At 45.5% G+C, this 12,891-nt stretch overlaps 1 pseudogene; it reads right to left on the bottom strand.

Annotated features, from left to right (window-relative positions):
- Positions 1-8,499: 8,499 nt before the first annotated feature.
- LOC126458988 (5S ribosomal RNA) lies at positions 8,500-8,617 on the bottom strand (annotated as a pseudogene).
- Between the last annotated feature and the right edge of the window lie 4,274 nt (positions 8,618-12,891).

Here is a 12,891-nt window from a genome sequence, read left to right as displayed (position 1 = left end):
CAGTCACCCGAAAACACTTTCCGTTCACTACAGCCCTGTCAGCAAGCGGACGCAGTTTCCTTCTGATCCTGTCCGTCAGATCGTTTACGTATGAAGAGAACAAGGACAGTCTTACCACACTTCCCTCAGGCACTCGTGACGATACCCTTCTCTCTGATGAACACTCTCCGTCCAGGACAAAGTTCCATGTTCTATTACTTAAGGAGACTTCCAACTACTCACATATCTGGGAAGCTATTCCGTATGCTCGGATCTTCATTAACAGTCTGCAAAGAAATATCTCAGTAACCTTCTCGTGCAGTTACCGGGTATGAGTTTGCAACATATGATCGTCGATTTGGTGCCGTTTGCATTGTCTACAGGGGCCAATTAATTGCGGGTGACACGAACGAGGCGAGCGTAGTTATCAGTATGACTCATACTTATGGAACGCACCTGGCCCAATACAGCGATCTACAATAAGAACAATATTGTTGCGTCATTGCTGCGCCACACACGGTTGGAATGGCGCTCCCATTCAGCCAGAGTGAATGAGACGGCCGTGAGCCGCAGCTCTCTATTCGGCCGCGGGCAGTCACGTGCAGCTGACCGACAGCGGGTAGGGTTGCCGCTGCGAATCTGGGTCGACACGTTTTGGGCGGGTCTGAGGGCCACGCCGCGCCGGACGCTGCCCGGTGGAGGGGGCAGCCTACCACAGCCGAGGGCAGCCAGCGGCGTTCGGCTGGGGAGCAGCTAGCTGTAGGCACTCGCTGGCGTCAGCATCACATGGCTGTAATATAATAACAGTAACAGCATCGCGATGACGCTTCGCACTACATTATACTCTGCAAACCACTGTGAGGAACATGCAAGAGAGTACATGCAATTTACGTAAGGAGCTCGGGAATAATGACTACTTAAACGCCCCCGTACAAACAGTAAATAGTCTAATCTTTGTGATACTCCTGGCTGTGGCCACCAGTAGTTTATTTTGCTAGAAGCTTGCCTTGGTGCAGCTTCATACGCGCGAAGTAGCATACGGTACAAAAGTGGAGTGAGATAAAAACGACAGATAGTACAGTGAAACATCCCCTTAGAAAACTATATGAATTACTGTGCTGGTAAACCTCTTACGTTATTTGATTTTCAAACAGCTGAGCAGAACTGAACGTCCTCAGACATTTCTCTCTTTACCTATTCTGATCATCACTATATTGACACACAATATTTTTAGCGAAACGCAATCTGACTTCCAATAATCCCTACAAAAGATCCCACATCCACCACTGCTGGCGGCTCACCTCCCACCGCGCAACGCTATGCGCTGTTCACATCCAACTGCCCAACACCACAATAGCAAATATCCCAACAATGCAAACCAGCCACACACTGCACACAGCACAGTCAGTGGTTTTCATACAGAGCGCTACATGGCGTTACGAACATTAAAACCTAAACAGCCAACTTACAACAGTATGTACCAGTCCGTGGGAGAGTCCGCCAATCGTACTGAAATTGCTTCTCATTCGTCGGCACATTCGGGCGCTTGGCGCCAAAACGCCTAATTTCTCTTATTAATTATTTTTATACTTGTCATTGTATTTAACCCAGTTTTTAGTGTGACAATCTCTCATGGTTACCCTAAGAGTCTATCGTTTTTGTTTCTTACATTTCATTAGTTTTGAGAAACATAAGGAAAACGATATTGCAACTGAAGTGGTTTGGACACCTTTGGGTCGCTTTGGCGCGCCTGGGAGACGAAGTACTTCGGCTGCGCTAGTCACTCTGTTTCGGGCGTTCTGGAGGGACGGACATGGCGTACTCTATACCGGAAGTTGGATGGAAAAGTTACCGTACAATTTAGCAAGCTATGTCGAGTGTTGTAAAAGACAGTGTAAAATGTATGAATATTTAAACAACAACCAAACACGATACATTAATGACAAGTGTCGCCTACCACAATGTCAGTAGCACAGATCTTGCCCTCTGTAGATACAGAGACTAACCTGGGCAAATGGCATACCATTCAAAAAGCACAATCACAGGTTCGAAATGACAGCATAGCAGCCTTCGCCGAAGAAGATCCCACGACCGACGAATGTCTTCCGCGTTGGGGACACAACTTTAAAAGACGACAGTATGGTGGGAAGAATGGTCAGAGACTCTTATTTAATCTCTCCAGCTTCCAGACCTGACTTCCAAAGGGACGCATAATTTATATTCTGTCTTCGCGAATCTGACGGGAACAGTGTTAAGCGAGTGTACTGTGCCCTAGCTCCCTCACTTAATACTGCTGCTTGAAATATTTTAAGTAAGCTTTCCCGGGAGAGTATCACGGCTGTAGCTTGGAACAGTTCTAGCTGTTACATGGTGTGCCAAATCAGTACTGTCCCTCTACACGCACGGCTACACTAAAATCTGCTTCAAATTTTCGACAATGAGGGTGTCATATGATCGTACTTTATTCATAGTACACCTGTACTGCCTCAGGGACACGTCGTACAGGATGTGACGCCGTAACCTCTTTATTTGAAAAGCGTACCGCACAGCGGCCTTTACTCAATGTTGTTTGGGATGTCGCGGCGAAGAATGGGCGCGACCTTACTTGTTTTTAGGGTTAGTTTAGTAGCGATCATGCAGTGCACGAGAGGAGCGACTGATCGCCGTGGCGACTTAATTTTCCAATGGCCGTTCGGTCATCGCAGCGTGCATTCAGGGAACAGTTTAAATATCGCGCTTGCAGGTTGTGTTACTGATGAAGAAAGGATTGTTATGTGGGTGGACACGTTTATGAATACTGGTAGTGTGTAGAAATAGAAACCAGGACCTCCAAGAACCGCCAGGACATCAGAAAACGTCGAGAAAGTAAGGCTGGCGACCTTGAATTCCCCCAAGAGATCTGCACGCTAGCATGCAGCTGTTCTTGCAGTTTCTGATCGCACAGGAGACGAATTCTTTATGAAGACGTGAACTTTTATCCATAAAAACTGGCAATGGCGAACAGAATTAATACGTGCGATTTTGTCTCATGAAAAAATGCATGTGAAGCCTCGATCGAAAGCCTGTCCGATGACTCCCTTGCGCGAACACATCCTCGAGTGTCTCATCTCTCTGAGGAGCGATCTTTAATGACGAGCACGACCGCCATATCTAGCGCCGGGTGACTTCTTATGGGGGCTACCTTAAATACCTGTACACCAGTTGTCAGCGGAACCTGGGTGAGCTGCAGAACAATATTGGCGCTGAAGTCGCCAACACAGGCACATGCTGGGAAAAGTGGACCGTAACTTATGATATCGACTCTGCAAATTCATTGAGCAGAAAGGAGCCCACCTTCAAGATATCAGTTTTTAAACATAATGAAACAAAATTATAAATGTACCTCCGTGTAAGGAAAAAATGGGTATATCTAGTACTTTTTGTATTAAGATTTTTTAAAAATAATGAAGTTCCCGCGCTGCAGCCTGTATTTCATGGAACTGCACTTAAATCATGTCTATGTCGATTCATCGGACTCAGAATGCTTTGATATGAAAACAAAAAGTTTCGAGAAGTAATTTAAAAATCTAAAATTTCAGTTTGCTTGCTAGATCGTTTACTACACTGAAGAGTCAAAGAAACTGGAACACCTGCCTAATATCGTGTAAGGCGTCCGCGAACACATATAAGTGCTGTAACACGACGTAGCATGGATTCGACTAATGTCTGAAGTAGTGCTGGAGGGAACTGACGCCATGAATCCGGCAAGGCTGTCCATAAATCCGTAAGATACTAGGGGGTGGAGTTCTCTTCTGTCCGGCCGAAGTGGCCGTGCGGTTAAAGGCGCTGCAGTCTGGAACCGCAAGACCGCTACGGTCGTAGGTTCCAATCCTGCCTCGGGCATGGATGTTTGTGATGTCCTTAGGTTAGTTAGGTTTAACTAGTTCTAAGTTCTAGGGGACTAATGACCTCAGCAGTTGAGTCCCATAGTGCTCAGAGCCATTTGAACCAGTTCTCTTCTGAACGTTGCAAGGCACTCCAGATATGTTCAATAATATTCATGTCTGCGGAGTTTGGTGGCCAGCGAAAACGTTTAAACTCAGAAGAGTGCTCCTGGAGCCACTCTGTAGAAATTCTGGACCTGTGGGGTGTCATATTGTCCTGCTGGAATTGTCCAAGTCCATCAGAATTCGTGATGACTGGGTGTTGTGTGATGTCCTTAGGTTAGTTAGGTTTAAGTAGTTCTAACTTTTGGGGGACTGATGACCATAGATGTTAAGTCCCATAGTGCTCAGAGCTATTTGAACCATCTGAACCATCAGAATGCGCAATGGACATGAATGGATGCAGGTGATCAGACAGGATGCTTAAGTATGTGTCACCCGTCAGAGTCGTACCTAGATGCATCAGGAGTCCCATATCACTCCAACTGCACACGCCCCTCAACATTGCAGAGCCTCCATCAGCTTGAACAGTTGCCTGCTGACATGCAGCGATCATGGATTCATGAGGTTGTCTCCACACCCGTACATGTCCATCAGCTTGAACAGTTGCCTGCTGACATGCAGCGATCATGGATTCATTAGGTTGTCTCCACACCTGTACATGTCCATCAGCTCGATACAATTTGAAACGAGACTCGTCCGACCAGACAACATGTTCCCAGTCATCAATAGTCCAGTGTCGGTGTTGACGGACCCAGGCGAGGCGTAAAGCTTTGTGTCGTGCAGTCATCAAGGATACACGATTGGACCTTCCGCTCCGAAAGCCCGTATCGATGATGTTTCGGTGCACGCTGACACTTGTTGATGACGCAGCACTGAAATCTACAGCAATTTGCGAAAGGGTTGATCTTGTGTCACGTTGAACGATTCTCTTTATTCGTCGTTGGTCCCGTTCTTGCAGGATCTTTTTCCGGCCGCAGCGATGCCGATAATTTGATGTTTTACCGGATTCCTGATATTCACGGTACGCTCGTGAAATGATCGTACGCAGAAATCCTCAGTTCATCGCTACCTCGGAGATGTTGTGTCCCATTGCTTATGCGTCGACTATAACAGCACGTTCAAACCCCCTTAAATCTTGATAACCTGCCACTGTAGCAGCAGTAACCAATCTGACAACTGCGCCAAACACTTGCCTTATATAGGCGTTGCAGACCGTAGCGCCGTATTCTGCCTGTTTACATATCTCTGTGTTCGAATGCGCATGTCTATACCAGTTTCTTTCGGGGTTCAGTGTAAATGCACCTGTGTTACAACAAAGATGAAGTAATATCATTTAAAATTTACTACTAGCTAGAAATCTAGATACTTCAAAATATTCACATGGAAATAAGTAAAATAAAAAAAGCACTACGCCTTCAGGCCACAAGTGGCCCATCGGTACCATCCGACCGCCGTGTCATCCTCAGGTAAGGATGCAGATAGGGGTGTAAGGTGTCAGGCAAATCCAACACCTTCCATGAAAACCCTGACATGATAAGCAAATCCAGTAGTATGTCACATAGCTCCGACTAAATCGTGACATTAAATTAACCAAAGTAATAGGAGTAACGAGTGAGTAAATGGAATACCACAGACTAACACAAGAATGCCTAAATGCATGTCATACCTTCCCACCGTGAGACAGACGCAGTTCCGAGGGGAGAAACGAGAACAGAAGCCGAGAGTAGAACCGTGTTAAGCTGGAAGGCCCTACGATAAGGGACAGACACCCACGTCGCCAGCTAACCGCTAGGACCACACCCCAGCCGCAAGTTTTAGCGTGAGACTTTTTCGCGTCTCTGTTACGTCAGGACCACCCCCCAGCCCATGTTAAAAGATAGAGCCCTCCAGAAGAACAGTACAGATCTTACGATAACGCTGAAAGGACCACACCAGCTGCAAGTTTTAGCGTGAGACTTTTTCGCGTCTCTGTTACGTTGCAAACTTTAAAAACATTGCCCCACCACGAAAAGTATAACGTTTCTCATTGGATAGACAGAATTTTTGTAGGTGGAGCTTAAGGTTAACATTGAGACCCTGATTGTTCAGATGAAAACACAGCCAGATAGTTTTTTTAAACCAGCTTCGGTAAATTGTAGTAAGGAGAAGTTAGGAGGGAGTTGCTTCCGAGACGGCGAGGTGAGCGGAGCTGTGCTGCCCGCCGCCCCCTGACAAACACCGACAAGGTAATGAACGCAAGCGATGCCACATTTTTGAGCGCATAAAGCTTCACTCAGAACTGCAGAAGTCTCATCTGTTACACCCCCTTTTTGCGTAATACTAGTGTCGATCGTCAATTAAAGCTCATAGTGTTCACATTTGCCACTTGAAGTAAAATCTGAAACGCGATGATTTTTCTGTTATATAGTTATTGAGAAGCCACATCAGCTACTGTAATTTACGACAAGTTAGATAAGTAATTAAAGATAATTGAGGGTCACTGTAGACCATTTTGATAGTTTTCTCTTTTGTGAAACTTAATTTAAACCTAGATTATACACTCCTGGAAATTGAAATAAGAACACTGTGAATTCATTGTCCCAGGAAGGGGAAACTTTATTGACACATTCCTGGGGTCAGATACATCACATGATCACACTGACAGAATCACAGGCACATAGACACAGGCAACAGAGCATGCACAATGTCGGCACTAGTACAGTGTATATCCACCTTCCGCAGCAATGCAGGCTGCTATTCTCCCATGGAGACGATCGTAGAGATGCTGGATGTAGTCCTGTGGAACGGCTTGCCATGCCATTTCCACCTGGCGCCTCAGTTGGACCAGCGTTCGTGCTGGACGTTCAGACCGCGTGAGACGACACTTCATCCAGTCCCAAACATGCTCAATGGGGGACAGATCCAGAGATCTTGCTGGCCAGGGTATTTGACTTACACCTTCTAGAGCACGTTGGGTGGCACGGGATACATGCGGACGTGCATTGTCCTGTTGGAACAGCAAGTTCCCTTGCCGGTCTAGGAATGGTAGAACGATGGGTTCGATGACGGTTTGGATGTACCGTGCACTATTCAGTGTCCCCTCGACGATCACCAGTGGTGTACGGCCAGTGTAGGAGATCGCTCCCCACACCATCATGCCGGGTGTTGGCCCTGTGTGCCTCGGTCGTATGCAGTCCTGATTGTGGCGCTCACCTGCACGGCGCCAAACACGCATACGACCATCATTGGCACCAAGGCAGAAGCGACTCTCATCGCTGAAGACGACACGTCTCCATTCGTCCCTCCATTCACGCCTGTCGCGACACCACTGGAGGCGGGCTGCACGATGTTGGGGCGTGAGCGGAAGACGGCCTAACGGTGTGCGGGACCGTAGCCCAGCTTCATGGAGACGGTTGCGAATGGTCCTCGCCGATACCCCAGGAGGAACAGTGTCCCTAATTTGCTGGGAAGTGGCGGTGCGGTCCCCTACGGCACTGCTTAGGATCCTACGGTCTTGGCGTGCATCCGTGCGTCGCTGCGGTCCGGTCCCAGGTCGACGGGCACGTGCACCCTCCGCCGACCACTGGCGACAACATCGATGTACTGTGGAGACCTCATGCCCCACGTGTTGAGCAATTCGGCGGCACGTCCACCCGGCCTCCTGCATGCCCACTATATGCCCTCGCTCAAAGTCCGTCAACTGCACATACGGTTCACGTCCACGCTGTCGCGGCATGCTACCAGTGTTAAAAGACTGTGATGGAGCTCCGTATGCCACGGCAAACTGGCTGACACTGACGGCGGCGGTGCACAAATGCTGCGCAGCTAGCGCCATTCGACGGCCAACACCGCGGTTCCTGGTGTGTCCGCTGTGCCGTGCGTGTGATCATTGCTTGTACAGCCCTCTCGCAGTGTCCAGAGCAAGTATGGTGGGTCTGACACACCGGTGTCAATGTGTTCTTTTTTCCATTTCCAGGAGTGTAGATGTGATATGGCATAGGTCATCCTTCGATCCATTGTAGAACTTGGAAACCCATTCAGGGAATATTCGCTCACAATTTTGTTGGTTTTTACCATCCTGTATTAAAACATGTCCTTTTATCAATAGTGCAATTTATAAACAATGTGAATAAAATTTCCAATGGTAAACTTAACTGCTTTTTCGACGTTATTTTACCAGCTAACTAAAAATAGGAAAGCCTTGAACCCCTTCCACTAAATTTAGTTAGTATTAAGATTCTTTTACAGGGAGTGCAGTGGAGCTGACGCTGAAATCATTAAGTATTTGGTTATATCATCGCTAGTCTCACTGAACTCTTCTGAACTCTACATGTCATGTGTGGTCTGGCGCCTCCTTACCAGCAACAGGTCCCAGGGTCAAACTAGTCAATTCCCTAAAAAAACACGCTCAGAGCGTCGTTGCACGAAAGTGGTAGGGAGACACGATATAGAACAAACAGACACCACGCAGAATGTTAGAGGGGGGGGGGGGGGGGGCATGAGGTTGGCACACCTCTCTCCCAGTCGTTACAATGGTTTTCTGTGACCGGAGCCGCTATTATTCGGTCGAGTAGCTCCTCAATTGGCATCACAAGGCTGAGTGCACCCCGAAAAACGGCAACAGCGCATGGCGCCCCGGATGGTCACCCATCCAAGTGCGGGCCACACCCGACAGCGCTTAATTTCGGTGATCTGACGGGAACCGGTGTATCCACTGTAGCAAGGCCGTTGCCCAAATAAGTAAAATTACCCCATACCTAGTTCCAAAATTTGCAGAACATAATCCATTATCTTTCTGTTCACATGCCACTTTTTCAGTCTTTTTACAATGTTTATAATTTTTCTAATAGTCCAGTTCAGTTCTAGGCCAAACGCCTCGAGGCCGTCGTTATTCTGCTCAAAATCGCGAATCCCGCTTCACATTTACGTTCTCTCTGGTTCCGCTACTGCTCTCTGCTGGCAGTTATTACAAACTCACTGCTTGCGTTGTTTCATCGTGTGTTCATAGAGTGCAGCTCAATCGTCTAATATTTATTGGTGAGTCATCATTCTGCGCTCCCCGGGATGGCCATCAGCGGCGGTAATGGTGGCGATCTGAGGTGAAGTCCCACCATTCTCGCAATGTTGTGGAGAGGCACAGCGGTTTTACTCTGGGAGTCATCGGTGGGGACACATCGGGTCGCAAGTCGCCGATGCGGCGTCACCTAAAAAGGACTTGCATTACGACGACCGAACTCCCTGGAATGGGGCCTCCCGGCCAACAATACCATACGATCATTTCCATTTTCATCGGGTATGACTTCACACCACAGGTGGTAGTACTTGAGGGGACTCTTGACGACATGCGTTACTTCTCATGCGACAGTATCGTGGTGTCAATATTCAACAACACAATGCTCGATATTGTCCATTGGCACGTGGCTCTATGAACTGTGTGCCTGTTGTTAGGGTACTCGCACGACCAGCAAGATCCCCAGATCGGTCGCCAATATAACATGTGAGGAATTGTCTCAGGCGTCAAGTCGGTCTCAGTGGCAGTATCCTGGATATGAAAGTCTGTTTAAAACAGATGTGAGCTAGTTTGCCTCAAGAGAAATGTGAGAAAATCACCATCTCAACAATATTTCCGCTCGTCCAATCCTGTATATTGCCTCCTGTACCAGTCACTGTGTTGCGCTGCGTCAGGAAATAGTATAAGAAGGTTCAAACTCGGTACTAATCAAGTAAATTCTTTAAGAGCATTGCTAACCCTCGCCAGGGCGGAGTTCTTCTCTATGTTTTTGCTTCAAGAAAGATTCACGTCTATCAGATTTATTACAAGCACTGCTGTCGTCCCTCCAACGAAACTTGGGTTGAGAACAGATAATTTTGTATTCTCACCATTTGAAACCTGGTTGTCGTCTCATGTTAACATTGCAGTTTGAGGATTTTTTGCTGTTACATGACGCGTTAGTTTCATATCTGAGAGCCCACAGTCTGAGCAGCTCGCAACTTAACCGCTCCTTTTTGCGTCTTGGATGCAATGTTCATTAGGTTATTTCTCTTCTTAATTTGAACTTGCAAATTGAGTACATGACGAACTCTAATTTTATTCTTCTTTCAATCTTCCTAACGACGTCAGTCAAACTTCCGTATAATTATCTTCAATATTTGACTTTAGTTTTCTGTCGGTTTGTTTTTAAAGAGTCACCTTGCAATATTGGTTTTTTATCTGAATAAATGTTGGTAACTGTGATACCAACTTTCAATTATGATTCTTACTTCCTACAACTTGTCTCCTGATCAGGCAACTTTTATTAAAAAAAAACCTAATGAGAAATACACTAAGATGGCGGTTTTTGCTTTGTGTACAGTGGACAAATTATTAATGGAATGTTACATGACGTACAAAGCCATTTATCGTGCTGACGAGTGGTTAGCACTAGCAAGTTTTTATTTTGGAGCTCAGACCAGTTACTAATGCACATTGGTCTCATCATAATCAAAGTTTTAATCCACCTTACTGTTTCACATTCGTCGGTCGCTAAATTTCACTTTCATCCTAAATTTATATGGCAGTGAAAAGTGGAGTTTTGGTGCTCGCAGGTTGGCTAAGTCTGCTAGAGCACTCAGCCGCATACCCGTAGAGGAATGAATCTATCGAAGTTTCGAAGAGAAAGTTGACACACAGAAATAACACCACTTTTTTAGCTTTTTTGTAAGATAGTATCCCTTGGTGTCAAAACATTCTCTCCGCTGGCTTCCTCAGCCAGAAAGCTCGACTATGATCTTGATGCATTTTACCTCTCCTGACATTGTGTCGCATATATACCGCATCACAAAAAGTTTCCAGCAAGGTAGCCGGCGACTCCTGATCACAGGATGTACTTGTGATCCCTAATAAGTAACACTGGTTTGGTTTCAGCACATCCAGCTTGAAATACACACATTTAATTCTCTACAGCCGTCATGATCACCTCCATCTCGTTTGGGTATCGAATTTTTAGTATAAATATGGTATGTGAATGAAATGGTACGTGTGCTCTCCGGAGTATTACGTACGCGACAATTACGACCTCACCACATGTTCACAAAAATGTATAAGTCATATTTTATAGCCACGATGCAGTAATTAGTTCTGCTCTCATCTTCTCGATGATCGTCACCATATTACCAAAGATAACATATCAGATTACAGATTAAAGATAACATACTAAACGACAATATGGTCTGTCTGGAAGGTGATTTTTTCTTAATTCATTTTCTGCTTCGAGTGTCGTTGTTTCTCACAAGAGAAACTCCCCATCAAACACCCCGAAGATATATTGGTGTGATGACCCAGTGAAAAGCTCATCACAAGCTGAACACAGACCAAGCATGAAAACAGGAAAAAGGTGTATTGAACTGTGAAAAAAAGAAGCGAAATAGAAACAATGAACGGTCCAAGATGTGCAACATCGACCGAACTACAAGAACCACGGCTCGTAGTCGTCTTCAGATCTCCCTAGTGTCCATTTTTTTCCACAAAATTATGACTTTGCCGGCCGGTCATTGACGTGTCTGTTCTCCTTCTGTTCTGTTGGTCATAGAATATGAGTCATGTGTTAAGAATACATTAAATTTCCTTTTTCTTCACGTCTATGGCCACAAGTTTTTATCTCATCAGACTACCGGTTTCGATCCATAATAGGAATCTTCAGATTTGCAGCAAAATATGGAAAAATACAAATACTATTAGCAGGTCGTCTACAGTTTAAAGCAATACAACATACAAGGATGAAAAGTATTTCTGACATACATGTTCATTTGTGCGCTTTAAATATGATCAGGCATGTTGTTGTTGTTGTGGTCATCAGTCCTGAGACTGGTTTGATGCAGCTCTCCATGCTACTCTCTCCTGTGCAAGCTTCTTCATCTCCCAGTACCTACTGCAGCCTACATCCTTCTGAATCCGTTTAGTGTATTGATCTCTTGGTCTCCCTCTACGATTTTTACCCTCCACGCTGCCCTCTAATACTAAATTGGTGATCCCCCGATGTCTCAGAACATGTCCTACCAACCGATCCCTTCTTCTTGTCAAGTTGTGCCACAAACTCCTCTTCTCCCCAATTCTATTCAATACCTCTTCATTAGTCATGTGATCTACCCATCTAATCTTCAGAATTCTTCTGTAGCACCACATTTCGAAAGCATCTATTCTCTTCTTGTCTAAACTATTTATCGTCCACGTTTCACTTCCATACATGGCTACACTCCATACAAATACTTTCAGAAACGACTTCCTGACACTTAAATCAATACTCGATGTTAACAAATTTTTCTTCTCCGGAAACGCTTTCCTTGCCATTGCCAGTCTACATTTTATATCTTCTCTACTTGGACCATCATCAGTTATTTTTCTCCCCAAATATCAAAACTCCTTTACTGCTTTAAGTGTCTCATTTCCTAATCTAATTCCCTCAGCATCACCCGACTTAATTCGACTACATTCCATTATCCTCGTTTTGCTTTTGTCGATGTTCATTTTATACCCTCCTTTCAAGACACTGTCCATTCCGTTCAACTGCTCTTCCAAGTCCTTTGCTGTCTCTGACAGAATTACAATGTCATCGACGAACCTCAAAGTTTTTATTTCTTCTCCATGGATTTTAATACCTACTCCGAACTTTTCTTTTGTTTCCTTTATTGCTTGCTCAATATACAGATTGAATAACATCGGGGATAGGCTACAACCCTGTCTCACTCCCTTCCCAACCACTGCTTCCCTTTCATGCCCCTCTACTCTTATAATTGCCATCTGCTTTCTGTACAAATTGTAAATAGCCTTTCGGTCCCGATATTTTATTCCTGCCACCTTCAGAATTTGAAAGAGAGTATTCCAGTCAACATTGTCAAAAGCTTTCTCTAAGTCTACAAATGCTAGAAACGTAGGTTTGCCTTTTCTTAATCTAGCTTCTAAGATAAGTCGGAGGGTCAGTATTGCCTCACGTGCTCCCATATTTCTACGGAATCCAAACTGATCTTCCCC

Source organism: Schistocerca serialis, chromosome 2 (assembly GCF_023864345.2).
Source record: "Schistocerca serialis cubense isolate TAMUIC-IGC-003099 chromosome 2, iqSchSeri2.2, whole genome shotgun sequence".
Taxonomy (NCBI): domain Eukaryota; kingdom Metazoa; phylum Arthropoda; class Insecta; order Orthoptera; family Acrididae; genus Schistocerca; species Schistocerca serialis.
Note: the sequence above shows the minus strand (reverse complement) of the source record. Positions and strands in the feature narration are given on the sequence as shown.